The following is a 21366-nucleotide window of genomic DNA, read 5'->3' as shown; positions in this document are numbered from 1 at the left end:
GGTTGGTTTGGGGGTGCGGCGGTTGGTAGGTTCGGGGTTTGGGGGTGCCATTGTGCGGGGGTTTCGTCCTACAGTCACTTCCCAGCCAGGGCCCTTCCAGGTCACATGGCTCATATTCTGTGAGATGGGTGTATTCATAAATGTCTTGGGCCTGCTTGTCTTGGGCCTGCTCATTTACCAGCAGTTAAAAAAAACTAATAGAGCTCATTCTTGTTTTCTTAACATAAGCCAAAATCTGTTAGGGAGTTATCGCGTTTCGGGGGACGCTCACGTGCCCGCTTTGATCGCAGCTTGTGGGAAACTGGCCCAGACCCTGGAGGCCCTGGTAGAGAGGACCCAGCTGTGGTCAGATGGAGCCGACAGGACTCCATCTCCCAGAATGCCCGTCGTGCCAGTCGGAGGCCACGATCTGGCACCAGTGGTGCAGAATGGACAGTGGGTGGAACAGGATGGCCCCGCCCCAAACAGCCCGCCAGAGCTCCACAAACCCCCCCAGAGGAACGGGCATCCTGGCTTCCAGGAGGTGAGGCCAGACTGTAGGCATGGAGAGCATTGATAGGGACTCTCAGCGTCCAGCCGGAGAGCAGGGGCTCTAATGGCGATCAGTAAATCAATGAATCAATCAGAATTCATCTGCTGTAACCCACTTTTGCAGTTGAATTGTCACAGTGAGTGTAATTAGGTTTGACAGGCTCAGTGGAGACAAAGCCTGGAGTTATGTGATGATTAAGTGCTTTTATTGAACACAGCCATCTGGACAGCGGCCTTTCAGAGGCCCGGGTTCGATTCCCGTGTTTCAGAGAGACCAGAGAGCAGAAACATCAGGCAGGCAGTCCCAAAGAGCCTTTGTGTTTCTGATGCGTGTGCATGAATTTTGAGCTCTGTAATAAAACCTGTAGGGCTACACATTATCACAGTCATAACGGTATTGGCCAATAATTGCTACAAATGAACTTATCAGTATTGTGTAAAAATAAACTAGGTTATTAGGTTATTATGGCTGTTATGGTTATGGCTGTTCTGGGCCTATGCCGCATTCTCAAAAACAAGGCGAATCGTAGTCCTCTGAACCTCTTTTTTATTTATTATTTATTTCTTTATTATTATTTCCATCTCCGGCGCCGTGTACAGCAGGCGGGGGCGGCCCAAACCCGCCCTGCCCACCGAGGAGGTGCAGGCCATCCTGAGTACGCGCCTCCTCATGCACCGCTCCCGCCCGCGCTGAAGAGCACGCACGCGTTTCTGCTCAACGCAGCCGAACCCGCAGCCGCCAACGCGTCCCTGTTGTCTCGCTAACTCTGACGCTGAAGCCGTTTCAGTCTCTATCACTTACGGTTTCCCTCTCTCTGTCGTGAACGCCATTTCACTCGAACATCCCCTCCCCGTCCAGTACCGACACTGCCTCGCTTATTTACGTTAATACTGGCTCTGTCTCTGAACACAAGCACTGATCGCCCCTATGAAACTAACACTTCCTGTTTAACACTAACAGTGCCATTCTAACATTAGCAGTCTTCCTCACTTACACAGTTATGATGCCCCTATTCTTAACCCTAAAGCTGCCTCTTTCCATAAAACTAGCGCAGTTTTCCTCTGTAGCGCAGCATTATCTCCTCTGATGGGCTCTACAGCAGCAGCGCAGCAGCATTATCTCCTCTGATTGGCTCTACAGGAGCAGTGCAGCAGCATTATCTCCTCTGATTCGCTCTGCAGGAGCAGTGCAGCAGCATTATCTCCTCTGATTGGCTCTGCAGGAGCAGTGCAGCAGCATTATCTCCTCTGATTGGCTCTGCAGGAGCAGTGCAGCAGCATTATCTCCTCTGATTGGCTCTGCAGGAGCAGTGCAGCATTACTTCCCCGGGAAGACGGACGCGAAGATTAAGGGCTACATCCGGCAGAAGCTGCAGAAGGAGGCAAAGCGGCTGAGGAAGGGGCCACACCCCCTGGTGAAGACGGAGGAGGGCGCGGCGCCCGAGGGGGCGGACGCAGTCACGCACAGGGGCGGAGCATCGCCACGACAACCGGCGCAGACCTCTGGCAGCGGCAGGGCGGCAGCCGCGACCCGCCACGCCCACGCTGTGCGGACTGTCCTGGAGAAACCGTGCAAACGTGAATTCCAGGTGCGTCGCCGCGGGAAACGGACGTGTTTCAGAAACCGGACAGGTGGAGTTCTGTCGGGGCCAAGTTTCTGCTCAGTCTAATGTAGACGAAAACATCCCGTCCCCAACCCGTAACCCTGCCCTGATTATTTGAAGGGTTGTCTTTGAGTGAGGAGTGAACTTGTCTATTTCGTGTGAAATCAGAGGAAAGGGTGTTTGTGAGAGATGATGTGTGTTAGTAGCGCAGTGATGGGGCCGGTGGTTAAGCTGTTTTCAGTGTAGCTCATTAGTTCTTATGCCCTTGTGGTCCTCATGAACTAAACTAGCTTTCGTTCCTTTTTTGTACTGAATCATGTTCTTACTAATTAAAATGGCGGTTTGGTTTTCACAAGTGCAGTTTTCTGCTGCCCAGCCCAGCACGTCCTTTCTTTCTCATCCTTCCGTGGCACTGAGATTGCTCTCAGCCGTTGAAAGTAAAAAGAGTTTCTCTGATCTTCGCTCTTGAGGGATGACTTCTTTATGTTTTACTTCTCCTTGGGGTTCCCCCTGCAGCAATCCGCCTCGTTCTCACACCTGAGTCAGCAGAACTCCCCCCCCCCCCGCACTGCGTCCCTGCACCCCTTTACAACTCCACCGAATATTTCAGCAAACGCCTCATCATCTCATTCACAGAGTGAGTGTCCTGCCTCCGCTCGCTGTGGACTGAGGTGCACTCTGGTGCCAGAGAACCCCCAGATCCCACAGCCGCAGGGCTGGCTGTTTGAGTGGCAGGTTTGAATGGAGGACGGGTGTGTCCGGAGGGGGTGGCAGGTTTGAGTGGCAGGACGGGCGTGTCTGGAGGGGGTGGCTGTTTGGGTGGCAGGACGGGCGTGTCTGGAGGGGGTGTTGGGGTGGATCTGACGGCGGGCTTGGCGGAGTTCGGTCTGGGCTGAGGTCTGCGTGTGCTGAGACCGTCTCTGACGCCGTGGATCTGTGCTCCTGTCCCAGAGCTCACTAGGAGCCTGTGACTGTGTGGGGCGGGGGTGGCTGTTTCAGGGAGCCCCCCCGGCCCTTTGTTTACACCCCTCTTTCCTCCGCATGCCGCGGCTCAAACTGAGCATGAGGACAGTGACTCCGCCCCCTTGCCCCCCCCTCCCCCTGACCTTTGACCCTGCTGGAATTTCAGCGGTAATTCTCACATCTCAACTTAATTGCTCCCACAATTCCCCTCTGCCTCCGGAGGGCAGCCGCCCGGAACGAAGCTAATTACATTTCATTTTTCGTTACATTATTTCAGTTGTTTGTGACTCGTGAAGCGTCCGTCCCTCGCTTTGGTGAAGGAGTAATGGCGGTCGTTTGTAAACGGTGTGGGCTGTCACGTGCGACGCGCAGGTTCTGCGAGTCCGTGCTTCTTTATAATGATTCTTCAGAAGCTCTCATCAACTGCCTGAAATGGTTTGCTGTGCAATTTCAATACACATGAAATACACTGAAGTTCACACACTGAAAGAAAGCAGAGGGAGTTAGTGCACTGGACCAGCCCCTCACAGACCTCACTGTAAGAGCACCTCACCATCTCAACACAACCTGACTGTGCACAACCAATCAGTGCACAACCAGTCAGTACACAGCCAATCAGTGCCCAACCAATCAGTTTGAAGCCAATCAGTGGCCAGAAAAGCGTCAGTGAAATCCCCGCCAAGCAGCAGCTCACAGGCTGGTCTCTCACTCATCCTCCAAAAGTATATACTGATTATATACTACAAAAAACATACACTACTGAACAGATACTACTGCTGAAACCCAATCCATGTACTGGGGCTCTTCAGAAAGAGGGATTTACTCGTAAAATCTGGTTTTTGTTTTACCCCAGCTCTAAGACACCCCGTTCTAATGATCAAGGTCTTGTTTGGAGACAGTGATTGGTTTATTAGTTGAATCAGGCATCATAGTGCTGGGCGAAAACAGAAACCTGAACCCACACCGACCCTTTTTGGATAAGACTGGACCCCCCTGCACCAGATTCTTTCATCCAGAACAGTGTCTGTGCTCCACACACAGAGACCCAGGAGAGGCCTGGAGACAGGGATGGGACCGCTCTCGCAAGGTCATATCATGCGCTGCAATCCTGTCCATTTCTTCCCAGTAGTGAAATATAATTTAATTTCTTACGGATTTAATATCGGCTTATTGGATAGAAGCGATATAACTTGGTAATACAGCGAGCGACCCGCAGATTTATTAATAAAAAGTAGACATTTCGCAATAAGCTCCTCGCCATGGCCATGTGACAGAGAGCATGCTGGGATATCGGCCCTGTAGCACTCATACGTGTAACTCTGGAGTGCAGGACCTTGTTTTACTCTTCTGTCTCTGCTGAGCGTCTGTACCTCAGTGCGCAGGGTACACACTCTCAGTGCACAGGGTACAGGCTCTCAGTGCACAGGGTACACACTCTCAGTGCGCAGGGTACAGGCTCTCAGTGCGCAGGGTACAGACTCTCAGTGCTCAGGGTACAGGCTCTCAGTGCTCAGGCTCTCAGTGCGCAGGGTACTGACTCTCAGTGCTCAGGGTACAGGCTCTCAGTGCGCAGGGTACAGGCTCTCGGTGCGCAGGGTACAGGCTCTCAGTGCGCAGGGTACAGGCTCTCAGTGTGCAGGGTACAGGCTCTCAGTTCGCAGGGTACAGGCTCTCAGTGCGCAGGGTACAGGCTCTCAGTGCACAGGGTACAGGCTCTCAGTGCGCAGGGTACAGGCTCTCAGTGCACAGGGTACAGGCTCTCAGTGCGCAGGCTCTCAGTGCGCAGGGTACACACTCTCAGTGCGCAGGGTACAGGCTCTCAGTGCGCAGGCTCTCAGTGCGCAGGGTACACGCTCTCAGTGCGCAGGGTACAGGCTCTCAGTGCGCAGGGTACAGGCTCTCAGTGCGCAGGGTACAGGCTCTCAGTGCGCAGGGTACAGGCTCTCAGTGCACAGGGTACAGGCTCTTAGTGCACAGGGTACAGGCTCTCAGTGCGCAGGCTCTCAGTGCGCAGGGTACACGCTCTCAGTGCGCAGGGTACAGGCTCTCAGTGCGCAGGCTCTCAGTGCGCAGGGTACACGCTCTCAGTGCGCAGGGTACAGGCTCTCAGTGCGCAGGGTACAGGCTCTCAGTGCGCAGGGTACAGGCTCTCAGTGCGCAGGGTACAGGCTCTCAGTGCACAGGGTACAGGCTCTCAGTACGCAGGCTCTCAGTGCTCAGGGTACAGGCTCTCAGTGCGCAGGGTACAGGCTCTCAGTGCTCAGGGTACAGGCTCTCAGTGCGCAGGGTACAGGCTCTCAGTGCTCAGGGTACAGGCTCTCAGTGCGCAGGGTACAGGCTCTCAGTGCGCAGGGTACAGGCTCTCAGTACGCAGGCTCTCAGTGCTCAGGGTACAGGCTCTCAGTGCGCAGGGTACAGGCTCTCAGTGCTCAGGGTACAGGCTCTCAGTGCGCAGGGTACAGGCTCTCAGTGCGCAGGGTACACACTCTCAGTGCACAGGGTACAGGCTCTCAGTGCGCAGGGTACAGGCTCTCAGTGCGCAGGGTACAGGCTCTCAGTGCGCAGGGTACAGGCTCTCAGTGCGCAGGGTACAGGCTCTCAGTGCGCAGGGTACAGGCTCTCAGTGCGCAGGGTACAGGCTGTCAGTGCGCAGGGTACAGGCTCTCAGTGCGCAGGGTACAGGCTCTCAGTACGCAGGCTCTCAGTGCTCAGGGTACAGGCTCTCAGTGCGCAGGGTACAGGCTCTCAGTGCTCAGGGTACAGGCTCTCAGTGCGCAGGGTACAGGCTCTCAGTGCGCAGGGTACACACTCTCAGTGCACAGGGTACAGGCTCTCAGTGCGCAGGGTACAGGCTCTCAGTGCGCAGGGTACAGGCTCTCAGTGCGCAGGGTACAGGCTCTCAGTGCGCAGGGTACAGGCTCTCAGTGCGCAGGGTACAGGCTCTCAGTGCGCAGGGTACAGGCTCTCAGTGCGCAGGGTACAGGCTCTCAGTGCGCAGGGTACAGGCTCTCAGTGCGCAGGCTCTCAGTGCTCAGGGTACAGGCTCTCAGTGCGCAGGGTACAGGCTCTCAGTGCGCAGGGTACAGGCTCTCAGTTCATTAATAGACCCGCAGTAGTGGGGGGGCTGTTGTCGTGGTGACCTGCTGTGTGTTGTATTGTGTGAGCGGCAGCAGTTTGTCCCCCAGCGTGGGGCAGCAGCTGCTGGGGATGACGGCGGTTCATCATTCGGGTGCAGCGGCGCAGTCAGACTCCGCGCGAGAGCGAGGCGAGCGCTTAAAGGGCCGGCAGGAACACGGCGGCCATGTTTGGTCAGCAGTCATTTTTCTGCCCTGATTAGAGGTCGACCTGTAATAGGAGAGGAAAGCAAACACTGAGGCAAAGCTTTTATTTATGTGTGTGTGTGTCTGTGTGAGTGTGTCTGTGACTGAGTGTGTGTGTGTGTGTATGTGTGTGAGTGTGTGTGTGTTTGTGTGTCTCTGAGTGTGTGTGTGTGTGTGTCCTAGTGTGTGTCTGTGTGTGAGAGAGTGAGTGTATGTGTATCTGTGAGTCCGTGAGTGTGTGTGTGTGTGTGTCTGTCTGTGTGAGTGTGTATGTGTCTCTGAGTGTGTGTGTGTGTCTGTCTGTGTGAGTGTGTGTGTGTCTCTGAGTGTGTGTGTGAGTGTGTGTGTGTCTCTGAGTGTGTGTGTGTGTGTGTGTGTGTGTGTGTGTATGTGTGAGTGTGTCTGTGTCTGAGTGTGTGTGTTTGTGTGTGTCTCTGAGTGTGTGTGTGTTTGTGTGTGTGTCTCTGAGTGTGTGTGTGTGTGTCTGTGTGAGTGTGTCTGTGTCTCTGAGTGAGTGTGCCTCTGAGTGTGTGTGTGTGTATGTTTATGTGTGTCTCTGAGTGTGTGTGTGTTTGTGTGTGTGTCTCTGAGTGTGCGTGTGTTTGTGTGTGTTAGTGTGTGTGTGTGTGTGTGTGTCTCTGAGTGTGTGTGTCTGTGTGAGTGTGTGTGTGTGTGTCTCTGAGCGTGTGAGTGTGTGTGTGTGTGTGTATGTGTGAGTGTGTGTGTGTCTCTGAGTGTGTGTGTGTGTTTGTGTGTGTGTGTGTCTCTGAGTGTGTGAGTGTGTGTGTGTGTGTGTGTGTTAGTGTAGGGGATATAGCCCTCTCTAGGCAGCCGGTGAGGGTGATGTAACCCTGGTAACCCTGCCCGTATGCTGGCGGTGTTGCTAACGGAGATGACTGACAGCCGCGCTCTGACAGCAGGGGCTCAGGTCCGGTTGCCTTGGCAACGCCCAGGCCCCTGCAGCCTGTGCTGCGTTGGGCTCGTGCAGCCAAACACCTGCCCAACGTGGCCCCGTGGGGAGCCCAGGCCGAGCAGATGAGGGCCTTTTAAAATTGAGCAGGGACAGGAGGGGGGGGGCATATTAGACCAGCTGCCCAATGAGGGGACGGGAATTTATTCATTATCAGGAGGAAGAGGCTGTTCCACGGGGTGATCTGATTCGTTTCAGAACCCCAGCTTGTCAGTCTGTTTTTGTGGTCGGACAGGGAGACAAAGCGCGGGGGCCTTCAATGGGAGATCCTCCGGCTGCTTTTCATTTAGCCCCCGCCTGTCAGCTCTGATCGATAGCTCAGACAGTGATTGGACAGATTCTCTGCCTATCGCAAACATTATCTGACAGATGATGAGAGACAGGGAGAGAGAGAGAGAGAGAGGGAGGGACAGAGACAGAGAGAGAGAGAGAGCGAGAGGGAGGGACAGAGAGAGAGAGAGAGGGACAGAGAGAGAGAGAAAGAGAGGGACAGAGAGAGAGAGAAGAGGATGGAAGGACGAGAGACCATAGAGAGGGAGTGGAGAGGACAAGACGGGACGGAGGAGGAGGACAGAGAGAGGAGCGGAGGACGAGAGAAGAGGACAGGAGAGAGGGAGGAGAGGAGAGGGATCAACAGTGAGGGAGAGAAGAGAAGGGGGGGCAGAGAGAGAGAAGGGGAGCGGGCAAAGTACAGCAAAAATCGGTTTGTATTAAAGGACGAGTGTAACCATTCCAGCCCTGCACACGTGTGGTGCTGCATGAGCCGCCTTTTACACAGTTACCGGGGTTACGCGGTGTGACTGACACAGTTACCGGGGTTACGCAGTGTGACTGTACGGACCGACACAGAGGCACAGGAGAGCAGTCTGGGGAGGTTAAGGAGTACAGTGGCTTCTATTACATTACTCAGTTTGGGGTGAGAGCACAGATGAAGTGGGGGGGCTGTTGATTTTGGTACTGCACCCCCCCCCCCCCGCCCCCTGCTTCCTCGCTCAGCGGGGCAAATGTATCAGCAAATTGAATCGGTTATGCTCCGCAAATCAAATTTACAAGGAGGAGCCGCTATTCCAGCTATAAGGCTCAGCGTTTCATTTGTAAATGATTTCTTGGCCACATCATCTAGCTTTCTCTTCTCTTCCCCCTTCCTCTCTCTTCTTCTTCACCACCTCACTCCATTCTCGTAATAGAAATGCAAACGCAATTTCACAATACCAGCGTTTCATTAGCACGATGTGCTAGCAGCTACATGCACGACAGCGTGACAAAGCAGGACCACGGCTAGTGTGGAGCCAAATAATGCCGCAGCAGAACTGGATAACAGGTAGTCTGAATAATAAATGGCATATGTGAAATAGACATCTCATGTAAAGGATAAACATGATCATCATATAAATTTTCTGTATTTTTAGCTCTCCTGCTTTCCGTTATACAAAGTCAGGCCAGCATATCAAGACAAAGCAAAAATTCTCTCTATATATATATTGCTCGCTCTCTCTCTCACTCACTCACTCTTTGTCCTCTTCAGTTCAGTTTCAGTGAGCTTTATTAGCATGGCAAACATACATTTGTGTTGCCACATGCTGTACAGAAAAACAAAAGCACAATACAATATTACACAATTAAACAATATATCATACAATGTATGCAATATATTAAACATATAACCATTTATACTAAGAATGGTGTCTGTATTTCTCTGTCCCTCTCCCCCCTTCTCTCTCTTCCTCCCACCCTTCTATCTCTCCTACTAACCCTCAATCTCTCTTGGTCCCTCCATCCCCCCTTTCTCTGTCTCTCTCCCTCCCTTCCTCCCCCTCTCCCCCTCTGTCCCTCCTCCTCTCTCTCCCTCTCCTCCACTCCGTCCCTCCTCGCTTCCCTCTCTCCCTCTCTCTCCTGTTTTCTCCTCTCCCTCTCCCTCTCTCCTCTCCTCTCTCTCCCCACTCTCGTCCTCGCGTCTCTCTCCCTCTTCCCTCTCCCCCCTCTCTGTCCCTCCCTCTCTCTCTCTCTCCCCACTCTCTGTCCCTCCTCGTCTCTCCTCTCTCTCCCCTCCTCTTCTCCCTCTCCTCTCTCTCCCTCTCTCTCTCCCACTCTCTGTCCCTCCTCGCTCTCTCCCCTCTCGTCCTCCTCTCTCTCTCCCCATCTCTTCCTCCTCTCTCTCTCCCATTTCCCCTCCCTCTCTCTCTCTCTCTCTCATAATTGCCCAACAGTAGCCCCAGGCGAGTTGCCCTCCTGCCCCCGATACCCCTGCTGGGGCGGGACGGGGTCAGTGCGGCAGGCCGGAGGAGTGTGCTCCTGCCCCAGCCCCCTCCTCCTCGGGCACAAAGGCGCTTTTCTTCCCTCCTCGGGGGGGTCCTCGGGGGGGCCCAGAATGGTCGGTGCCCCCCCGTGGGGTAATTAAGCGGGCCCTGAGTGAGATTGATGGGGGTCAGCACCCCCCCTTCATCCTGAGGGCAACCCTGTGGGACCCAAATACAGCTGGACGTCTCCAGCTGCACCCCGCAACACTCTCTCCTTTATCTCCCCCTTTCTTCCCTCCTTTTCTTGCCGTTCTCTCACACAGAGGGTCTTGCTTTTTTCGCCCTGTAAGTCCAAACTGACGATGTCCAGGCTGAGCGCCTGCAAGCTGAAACAAACGGAGAAAGTGACTGAAGGAGAGAGAGAGAGGCAGAGAGAGAGAGAGAGAGAGAGAGAGCAGGATGGGGAGACATGCTGGGAAGGCCATGCAGAGCCCTGTATACAGCGGCTGGCCTGGCGCTCACTCCCTGGCTGGAGCAGTGATTTACAGCAGTGTATCAGTGACCAGTGAGGCCTCTCATAAGGCATGTTTCTGTGTGTGGCTTTAAGTAGCATTTCTGTATGAACCCATCATTGTTCAAACCATATCACTGCATGTCTGGCATTTTATGGTATACACATGATATACAAAATTTAAGTCATTTAAATATGACCTAAAAGCCTAACCCAAAAAAAAAAGATTATGTCCCTTGCCATAGCATTCCTGTTATATTATAGTGCCCAGCTACCTCAGTAACATCTCAAAAGATCAGAAAAAGAGGGCAGCACAATAAAATATATCTGGATATGTACAAAATAAGGCATCATAGTGGTTTAATTTTTAAAACTGCAGAGATGTATATTATGTTCTGTGTACCTTCAGATTTTTTTTTAAATTATTTATTTTTTGTAAAGCAAGATTCACAAGTGAGTTTCAGCTGACAGTGTGCAGATTGGCCACCTTCTGAAGTGACCAATGAACTACCTCAACTACTGATAATATAGATGCTCCCTGTGTGTTGGATTTGATTCAACATACTTGCGCATTGTTTCATAGAGATTAATGTCATCTCAGTAAGGAACGATGCAGGAAAACAATCTCTGCTCTGTAAGCTGAATGAGATACTCCAGCAGTGAGGGCGTCTCTTAAAGCTGCGCTGTGGCTGCTTGGGCAGTGAGGGCATCTCTAAAAGCTGCAGTGTGGCTGCTTGGGCAGTGGGGGCATCTCTTAAAGCTGCGCTGTGGCTGCTTGGGCAGTGAGGGCATCTCTTAAAGCTGCCGTGTGGCTGCTTGGGCAGTGAGGGCGTCTCTTACAGCTGCGCTGTGGCTGCTTGGGCAGTGAGGGCATCTCTTAAAGCTGCCGTGTGGCTGCTTGGGCAGTGAGGGCGTCTCTTACAGCTGCGCTGTGGCTGCTTGGGCAGTGAGGGCATCTCTTACAGCTGCGCTGTGGCTGCTTGGGCAGTGAGGGCGTCTCTTAAAGCTGCGTTGTGGCTGCTTGGGCAGTGAGGGCATCTCTTACAGCTGCGCTGTGGCTGCTTGGGCAGTGAGGGCGTCTCTTACAGCTGCGCTGTGGCTGCTTGGGCAGTGAGGGCGTCTCTTACAGCTGCGCTGTGGCTGCTTGGGCAGTGAGGGCATCTCTTAAAGCTGCGCTGTGGCTGCTTGGGCAGTGAGGGCATCTCTTAAAGCTGCGCTGTGGCTGCTTGGGCAGTGAGGGCATCTCTTACAGCTGCCATGTGGCTGCTTGGGCAGTGAGGGCATCTCTTACAGCTGCGCTGTGGCTGCTTGGGACAGAAGCGTTTTAATTGATGCCGTCCCTCAGGTGGGATGACCTGGAAAGTATGTGCTCCAGCGCTGAAGTATGGAAAGTATGTGCTCCAGCGCTGAAGTATGGAAAGTATGTGCTCCAGCGCTGAAGTATGGAAAGTATGTGCTCCAGCGCTGAAGTATGGAAAGTATGTGCTCCAGCGCTGAAGTATGGAAAGTATGTGCTCCAGCACTGAAGTATGGAAAGTATGTGCTCCAGCACTGAAGTATGGAAAGTATGTGCTCCAGCACTGAAGTATGAAAAGTATGTGCTCCAGCGCTGAAGTATGGAAATTCAGGCCATGGGTTTAAGATACCTGGGCCCTCCATTCCTGTGGTAATTTACCCAGGTAACAGAGCACTACCTGTTACTGCATTAAAAATGACAGAAGAAAAGCAGTAAGAAAAGCACTAAACAGAAGAACAGTTTGGATGACCAGAGAATGTTTACTGAGCGCTCCAGAACGATGCGTTCGGTAATGATCAGCAAGCTGTCGATATCGCCTCTGCAAAGGTCAGAGTGAAAATGATTGATTGCGAGGTTAAGTGTTGTTTGAGGGGATGGCAGTGGTGAGTGGGGGGTGTCACATTTGGAATCGGACGATGGGTGGGGGCATAGCGTGCTGGCGGGGGGCGGGGCATATTGTGCTGGTGGGGGCGGGGCATAGCGTGCTGGTGGGGGGCGGGGCATAGCATGCCTAGCATATTTTTTCTACAGAGATTAACTGTTAATAAGTGAATAAGGTCATCTGTGTTGTTCCTATTAATAAGCTTATGCATGGATGTGTATCACTATGAACGTGGAGGCAGTTATGAATGTTCGTTAGTGAAATGTTTGTTTGTGTTCATTGGTGTGTTTGTTTGTGTTCATTGGTGTGTTTGTTTGTGTTCATTGGTGTGTTTGTTTGTGTTCATTGGTGTATTTGTTTGTGTTCATTGGTGTATTTGTTTGTGTTCATTGGTGTGTTTGTGTTCATTGGTATACTTGTTTGTGTTCATTGGTGTATTTGTTTGTGTTCATTGGTGTATTTGTTTGTGTTCATTGGTGTATTTGTGTTCATTGGTGTATTTGTTTGTGTTCATTGGTGTGTTTGTTTGTGTTCATTGGTGTACTTGTTTGTGTTCATTGGTGTATTTGTTTGTGTTCATTGGTGTACTTGTTTGTGTTCATTGGTGTACTTGTTTGTGTTCATTGGTGTGTTTGTTTGCTGGAAATGAAGCAGCAGCAGTTCTCTATCCGATGGAGCGCAGTACTTAACACACTTCAGATGCTTTGGTCTCCACTGCGTCACTGGCAGTGAGCACTCAGCTGTTCTGCTCCTTGTCCTCCTTTCCTCTGAAGTATTCTCTGAAGTGCACTCCAAAGACCTGAGGCTGTATTGCTTACAGATGAATGCAGAAATATTTCCGCTGAACTGCTTTGAACTACAATTTTTTTTGTGCTCCCTTCTCAAGCTGATTGCAAGAGCAGGGTAGTGCTCCACACAGCAACAGAAACATACTTTAAAAAATAATAATTCCCCCACCATATTGCTTCATATCTTTTGCAATGAGATGACAAATTCAGTTCAGTTCAACTTTATTGTCATTGTACAAAGGTAGTCTCATAGCATAAGATTTGTAGCAATGTGTTGCATTCATAAAAGTACACATTTGCCATATAATATGAAGTGCAAGTGCATAAAAGAGTGATTTTTAGGGTCATTTCAGGGGAAAATATCACACACAAGTGCCATAAAATACTGGGATCATGAAATTAAGCAAACATTCAGAATGAATGATAAGAATATACTAATGCTTTACTGAGGTAGTATGTTAGTCCCCCGTGCTGGATACGCCCATCCTGTGATGAGAGAGTGAATCTTTATCAGCTCTGTCACGATAGGAGCAATCATATGCTGTCGATCACTGACTTGAAGAACCAATTAAATCTTTTCTTTCCTGCAAAAAAAACACTACGCTTGGGTTGGTGACTGAACATGTTCACTCCACCCATTGTGGAGCCCCTCCCCAAACCCCCCCTCCAGCTGCATCACCCCCCCCCCCCCCAGTCTCCATAGTGGAGTGGCCAGGAGCAATAAAATGCCATCGAAATGCAGAGTGAAAGCTGCTGAGTTGTTCGCCGTGTCCCTGCCTCGCCCAGAGGTTTGAGAGATGCGCTCGTTTAGCCACACGCCGACATTTCAGTGCATTTTCCCAGCCTGCCTGGAGCACAAGGGCGGGAGGCTTTGTTTGATCGAGCCCAATTTCCTCTGTTCCTCTGATCATAGAGTAACTGATCATACTTCATCTGAATAGAGTAACTGATCATACTTCATCTGAATAGAGTAACTGATCATACTTCATCTGAATAGAGTAACTGATCATACTTCATCTGAATGTCATCCACAGTTGGGTCACAATTTAACATTTTGTACATTTTACATTTTTGAGAGTAGGTTTTTTGGATTTTTTTTTCAAAATTCCAAGCCAGTGTTCTAGAACTCCACTGCCCTCAGTCACCAGTAGTGATTGTGACATCAGCATCAGAATGTGCGGTTAAGAACATTCCAATCACAGACTTGTGATCTTACACCTTGAAGGGCTAAGAAAGAATTATTCAGTTAGGTGAGGTTATTCGAATGATGCAACTCTGATCACGGCTCACAAAAGCATATTCCTCTGACAGAATATGGCCTATTGTGATTCAAACCTTACGTATAAACACATTTATAACACTTTTGGCCGGGGATGTATAGCCTGTGGTATCGTGTGGACGGTGCATTTTTCGATGGCGTTTCCCTTTAAGTGATAAAGTGCGATCGCGAGCTCAGGTGTGAAGTGAGATCCTCTGTTCCTGGCGGAGTCGTTTGTGCTCAGCTCATTTCGCGCTTTAATTATCGCAGCAGGGAGGCGGGCGCTGATTGGCGAGGGGTTGCCGAGCGACCGGGGCGGCCTCAGAAACGCGCGCGGCGGAGGGGCCGACCTCATCAGCGCGGAGGGGCCCCGGTGCAGCCGCGCGGGCCGCTCCGCTGGTTACGGCTCTCCCGCGCCCCGCTTCAACTCCCACAATGCCTCTCTGCATCTGGCGACTTAATCATCCCCCGTGCTGTTGCCTGGCTGCGCAGTCCCTCGCGTTCCCTCCCCGCCTTCGTCCCCCTAGTTGTCAATTTTAGAAAATAACTTATTTCTAAAAAGAAGAGTTATCAGTAGACCGTTCTGGATAAACAAATGCTGAAAAATGCATGATAAAAAAATACATATATTTGTGTATTTTGCAGATATGAATCAGTTTTAATGTGGAGAAATTTCTTGATGAACTGCAGTAAAACGGCAAGGCCTGTTTCCGAAGCAAGTCCCCAGGCTGCTGTAGTACCAGCAGTGCAGTGATAAATAATATATGTAGCCTACATTCTGAAATAAGCTTAATTCAGGAAATGATGAATTAAACATGACCATGAGCTCAGGGGAACCCGTCTCATTAGTTCTGCTCGTGTTTGATTTGTTAAGGGTCAGTGGAGTCTGTCCAGGGCCTGTGTGTGTATACTGTATCACACACTGTGAAACACATTATCACTGCATCATCACGGTTATTCATCGCACCTCTTACTTTCCATCATGAAACTGGTGTGTGTGTAGTCCTGTTAGCTTGAGCGCTGGGCACTCTGTGGGAGGAACTGAAGCTGTTTTGATCATGGCTTTTCCTGAACCCGACTCAGAGATTCAGCAGCATGCACCTCTGTCCTATGAAAGGACACATTGAGTTTAGAAACCAGACTTTTACTGATGTTATACAAGCGTACAGCTAGCGTGAACACACATCTACTGAGATCACATCTGAAGAGACGCTCATGTTCACAAATTCACTGTTATTGGAGGCTTGTATACTTTTTTTTTTTTGCCAAACCAACTGTTGTAATATTAGACCGAATGCTTTACTGAATATTAAGGTGTGAAGAAAAGAGCAGAATCTGTGGCTGAGTTATTATTATTAATCTATCTGCTTCATGGCCTTTAAACCTTTGAAGACTAGGAATGTTTGTTTTAAAAAATTCTACATTGGTGTTCTAGAACTCCATTGCATTCAATTACCAGCAGTGATTGTGACATCAGCACTGGAATGTTCAGTTAAGAACATTCTAAGCACATGTTTGTGATCTCACGCCTTAAAGGGTAATGATAAGCAGAAAGGGGGGTTGGCGGTGGGAGGGGGGTTGTGTGTCTTGTACCTGGCACACGCACGTGCAGCGCTTGGCACGCAGATAATGCCGGTCCAAAGCCTGCAGTTAATCACTCCTAAAAGGAGGGATGGATGCTGCTTCGTGGCCTGCTTTGTTTTGCTGCAAATTAGACACCAATTTGCATAGAACCTTTACTCATCCTCATCGCCATGGAGACAGTTTGTCCTTTTCGGGAGCAGTGGAGCGCGGCCCCCAGCCGCGTTTGACTAATTAATTTCTGCGGCAGTGCTCTCAGGACGCTGGCGGTAATTGATAGCTGACGTGGTAAATAGCGCAGAACTTTCTAAAGCAGAAGTAGCAGCGGTATCTGACTGCAGTCATAATGGAGAAATATGATGGGGAGAGAGAGTGGGAGAGAGAGAGAGAGGGTGGGAGAGAGAGGGGGGGCGAGGGAGAGAGGGCGAGGGAGAGAGAGGGAGAGAGAGGGTGTGAGGGAGAGAGAGAGTGGGAGATGGAGATGGCGAGTGAGGCAAGGGTCAGAAGCTACGTAGCGTTTCTGTGGTGTGTTCACACCCCTGCTTCCTGCATGGACTCTTCATCCTTACTGCAGACACCCTGAGTCTCTGCAAGTCAGGCTCACACACAGACATTAAAAAGAGGAACTTCAGTGCAGCAGGTAAACAGCTCAGCAGTGCAGCACCTCCTCCCAGTGTTCTGCTCCTACTTCAGTCCTCTGTGGGAGAGCCTGTTGGTGGGAGAATAACACAGTGCACGTGTTCAGCTCTGTGTGCCTAACACTGAAAACCCCACCTCCACATCCACCGCTACCTCTACCTCTGTCTCCACCTCCACCTTTACCTCTGCCTTTTTCTGTGCCTCCACCATTGTTGAAAGCAGAAGCGTTCTGATTTGCTGGCTGCTTATGAATATTCATGAGGGGGTGGTGCCGAAGGCGGAGCACTGGCTGCTGGGGCAGCGCTGGAAAGCTGTGCCGGAGGAGAGCGGAGGCCAGAGGGAGCACCCAGCTTAAGTGGTGGGATGGAGAAGGGAATTTCTGAGGAAACTGGCTGGGATGAGCGGGATTAGTGGGATGAGCGGGAAGCGCGGGATGCACTGGGCCCTGAAGGACCAGGTAGTTGAGGTGAGGTGGGAGAGCGAGAGCGGACCCTGGGGTCATGCTGTGACACGCCCGATTCCTCTGTCCTCATCTAACACGCTGCCTCGATTCCTCTGTCCTCGTCTAACACTCTGCCCCGATTCCTCTGTCCTCATCTAACACGCTGCCTCGATTCCTCTGTCCTCGTCTAACACTCTGCCTCGATTCCTCCTTCCTCATCTAACACACTGCCTCGATTCCTCCTTCCTCATCTAACACTCTGCCTCGATTCCTCTGTCCTCGTCTAACACTCTGCCTCGATTCCTCTGTCCTCATCTAACACTCTGCCTCGATTCCTCTGTCCTCGTCTAACACTCTGCCTCGATTCCTCTGTCCTCATCTAACACACTGCCTCGATTCCTCTGTCCTCGTCTAACACACTGCTTTGTGGGATGGGAATCTGCCCCCTAGCTCCGACCCTCGACCCCTTTCCGAGGGAAACCCAGCTCAGCTCAGACACGCTGCTGACTGACAGAAGCCCTGGAAACTGTTACTACTTTACAAACCTTCATGTGTTTTAAAGGTGGGACTGCCCTCTTTACCCAGACGGGGGCTTGTGGGGGGGGTGATTAATAGCCGCTATCACTCAATGTCCTAATGTTCTCAGAAGCAGCTCGGCCCCCCCCCCCGCCCGATAACGAGCAGCGGGAATAATGAGAGGTGTCACTCCGCTCTTCATCCTGATGGAGAGTCATTACAGGAGTCAGCAGCGGGGCCACAGCACCATGAATCAGGAGCGCTCTGCTATGAAATTAAAATCAGAGCGGGCCGCTGCCTCCCTCTCCCTCCCTCCCTCCCTCACTCTCCCTCCTCACCTCACCTCCCCCCCCTCCCTCTCTTCTCCCGCCCTCTACCTCACACTCCCCCTCCCTCCCTCACCCTCCCTCCCTTGCTCGCCCTGCCTCTCTCTCTCCCTCCCCTCTCTCTCTCCTCACTCTCCCTCCCTCTACCTCACACTCCCCCGGTCCCTCCCTCCTTCTCCCCGCTGCCTCTCTCTCTCCCTCCCACCCTCCTCCTCTCCTCCCCCGCTCCCTCTCCTCCCTCCTCTCCCTCACACTCCTCCCTCTCTACCTCACACTCCCCTGCTCCTCCCTCCTCCCCTCCGCTCCTCCTCCCTCCTCCCCTCCTCCCTCACCTCCCTCCTCCTCCGCCCTGCTCCTCTCCCTGCCCTCCTCCTTCTCCTCTCCCTCCCTGCCCGCTCCTCCCTCCTCGTTGCTGCCGCTCCCTCCCTTTCCTACTCTCCTCTCCTCCCTCTCTCTCTCTCTGTCCTCATTATTCCCTTTCTCCCGGGAGCTGAGCAGAAGGAGAAGGTAAATTTTGAATCTGTTTGGAGAAAAAGAGAAGGAAAAAAACGTGCAGTATTGAACTTCAAAACCCCAAGTTACCGTTTCAACATTTTCCTTTTCTATTCCCCTTCATCTTTTGGCTTCTCTCACAAAGCGTGTCTGCTGCTGTTAAGACCCAGGACAGCAGCACAGACCTTCAGCAGCACAGACCGTCAGCACTACAGACCTTCAGCAGCACAGACCGTCAGCACCACAGACCGTCAGCAGCACAGACCGTCAGCAGCACAGACCTTCAGCACCACAGACCGTCAGCAGCACAGACCTTCAGCACTACAGACCGTCAGCAGCACAGACATTCAGCAGCACAGACCGTCAGCAGCACAGACCTTCACAGCCGCGCCTGAGAGCAGGGTGGCCTCATTGGCTGAAAGCTCCAGCTGGCAGTGTTGCAGGTGTGACAGTTGCAGTCCAAAACAGAAACTGCATGCAAATCCAGCTGAACCAGTATGCACTGGCAACTCACTGCCCTCTGCTGGCCACTGAGAGAATCGGATCATTAACTATGGATTTTACCTTTGATGCATAGTACATGGAAATAAATTTGATTGGTTGATAGTTGTACCTTGTGGATTGTTATAGACAGGTGTCATGGAAGCTGGGAGAGATAACAAATCTAGTTATATTATAGTGAAGCACTATTATCATTTAAATTCTTACAGTAATCATTCCTGTACATTCAACTTTTCTACTGAGATCCAAAGCAAGTCAGCTTACCTACAGGCTCCATACTGTGGATCAGTCTGTACATGCAGGCAGACACACACACACACACACACACACACACTGCCTTAAAGACCAAAAGATCATTTCAAACAGAATGTGGAACATTGTGCATAGTGTGACTGTCCACATACTGTCAGTATGGCTGTTTCAGGCAGTTGATGTGAATGGTGTGGATTACATTACATTACATTCATTTGGCAGACGCCAAAGCGACGTACAAAAAAAAGTGCATTTCATGATCGTAGACAACTGCTGAACACTGGTTCAGTAAGGTACAATTACTTATTTTCTACAGCTATGTGGATGTTTGGTGTGGATGTTTAATGCGTTTGAATGGCTCTGATTAAAATTATCCCCCGGTGTTCAGGCGTGATGGGTGTGTGACCGAACCCTAAAATGCAACATGCGGCTCAAATTAAACGGGCCTGAGACACGGGCCTCTACACTCAAAGCTGAGAGACAAGCTGAGCTAAAAAAGGCCATATAACTGTCCCAAATTCAGTGTCAATATATGTTGACGTTTATTATTCTGTGTAACCGAATAAGTATTTTAAATGACGAAAGTGGTCATGCCAATCACACAGTAATACAAAATATTTCAGATGTATTTTTATTAAATATTTAATATGCATTTCTAGCAGCACTTGTACTGGGTAATTAAAAAAATACCTCTTTGTTTATTTTATTCACGCTCCATTACCTGGGGAGAGGCAAGGCCAATTCCTCAGGTTCTCTGTACTTCTGAAACCACAGATTCACAGAAACTGTTAAACAAATACAATTCCAGTTCGGCCAGACCCAGCCAACTTTCACCTCCGTTAGTGTTCACAGGCACATTTTCACAATAAGACGGATAAACAAATGATCTCCTGTCTGAATCAGTTTTCCTTACTAAAATGCTTTTTTAAATGTAACTACAGTTCCCGGTGTTGACCAGCAGGGGTCAGCGTTGTAGCACAAAATCTAGCTTTCCTAACACGCGCGTAGCAGCCACCGAAACTGAGGATGTTCTGTAACGCAAAGCAGGCAGGACAGCGCGTGCGGAATGTGAACCGAGAGCGAAGCAGCAGTCCTGACTCCGCCCCCTCTCAGGGCTCTCTGATTGATCGGTTTCCCGATCGTTCAGCCATTTCTGTTGCGTAAGATCATGTCCCACGTAACTGTACAGAGGTGTCTTTGTTTTTGCACCGTCATTTTACTCTTGCAGAAGGGGCGGGTTTGGGCTGGAACGTCACCTGAAGTTGCGAAAGCAGTACCAGAAGATCAGGGCCTGAACTTCTTATCTGGGTTGTTTTTTTTTTTTACCTGTTGAGATCCGCTTCTAATCGCTTTGTACAGCTGAAGATGACCCAGCAAGCATCTGGGCATGGCCACTGTTCATTGGTCAAATAGGGCTGCTTGCCCAAATGTCTGAGGCCCAAGACCAGACCCCACCTGCCAGCAGTCCTAGATTACAGAAATATATTGACATCACTATAGCAATAAATATAATGTAACACATTGAAAAGTATATTTTAATATATGGTAAATGGACTGCATTTATGTAACGCATTTTCCAGCAAATACTGCACACACACTCTCTCATTCCCCCATTCGTTCTGTGCTGTTCTGTGTGCTGCCCCTCCAGCTGTTCTGTGTGCTGCCCCTCCAGCTGTTCTGTGTGCTGCCGCTCCAGCTGTTCTGTGTGCCCCTCCAGCTGTTCTGTGTGCCCCTCCAGCTGTTCTGTGTGCCCCTCCAGCTGTTCTGTGCCCGGGTTTGTGTGTCTGGTGTCAGAGGGAATTTCTGGGGGTCACCAGCTCATTCAGAAGCAGATGGCAGAGCCCCAAAAGAAAGACCCCCCCCCCCCCCCAGACAGACTCTGACCCCCCCAGGCAAACTCAGACCCCTCGCTTTCCTCTGCTGACAGAAAGGTCTCACCTGTTTCGTTCTTCTCCTTTGGAATCTCGCCCCCTCCCAGCTGAGTCAGGTGACTCTCGGATTCCGCGGATTGCTGGGAGCGATGCGTGACCGACAGCAATGCGAAACGTCAGAAGCCTGAATGATCCTATTAGCGGTGCAGTCGGCCTGCGCAGCCTGAATGATCCTATCAGCGGTGCAGTCCGCCTGCGCAGCCTGAACGATCCTATCAGCGGTGCAGTCGGCCTGCGCAGCCTGAATGATCCTATCAGTGGTGCAGTCGGCCTGCGCAGCCTGAATGATCCTATCAGTGGTGCAGTCGGCCTGCGCAGCACTCAGACACACGCAGTCCCAGAAGCCTGAACGATCCTATCAGCGGTGCAGTCGGCCTGCGCAGCCTGAATGATCCTATCAGTGGTGCAGTCGGCCTGCGCAGCCTGAATGATCCTATCAGCGGTGCAGTCGGCCTGCGCAGCCTGAATGATCCTATCAGCGGTGCAGTCGGCCTGCGCAGCACACAGACACACGCAGTCCCAGAAGCCTGAATGATCCTATCAGCGGTGCAGTCCGCCTGCGCAGCCTGAACGATCCTATCAGCGGTGCAGTCGGCCTGCGCAGCC

The 21366-nt window shown here is 51.3% G+C and overlaps 3 long non-coding RNA genes across 3 annotated transcripts; all 3 read left to right on the top strand.

Moving 5' to 3' along the window:
- The first annotated feature begins 255 nt into the window (after positions 1 to 255).
- On the top strand, positions 256 to 18685 carry LOC135243467 (uncharacterized). The gene is made up of 2 exons (XR_010326640.1): positions 256 to 523; positions 18222 to 18685. It is a non-coding gene; the product is annotated as an uncharacterized LOC135243467 (long non-coding RNA).
- Positions 1109 to 2492, top strand: LOC135243466 (uncharacterized). The gene is made up of 2 exons (XR_010326639.1): positions 1109 to 1187; positions 1837 to 2492. It is a non-coding gene; the product is annotated as an uncharacterized LOC135243466 (long non-coding RNA).
- Positions 3471 to 4300, top strand: LOC135244087 (uncharacterized). Its single transcript, XR_010326887.1, has 2 exons — positions 3471 to 3572; positions 3866 to 4300. It is a non-coding gene; the product is annotated as an uncharacterized LOC135244087 (long non-coding RNA).
- Positions 18686 to 21366: the final 2681 nt, after the last annotated feature.

Source organism: Anguilla rostrata, chromosome 17, assembly GCF_018555375.3.
Source record: "Anguilla rostrata isolate EN2019 chromosome 17, ASM1855537v3, whole genome shotgun sequence".
Classification (NCBI taxonomy): Eukaryota; Metazoa; Chordata; class Actinopteri; order Anguilliformes; family Anguillidae; genus Anguilla; species Anguilla rostrata.
Note: the sequence above shows the minus strand (reverse complement) of the source record. Positions and strands in the feature narration are given on the sequence as shown.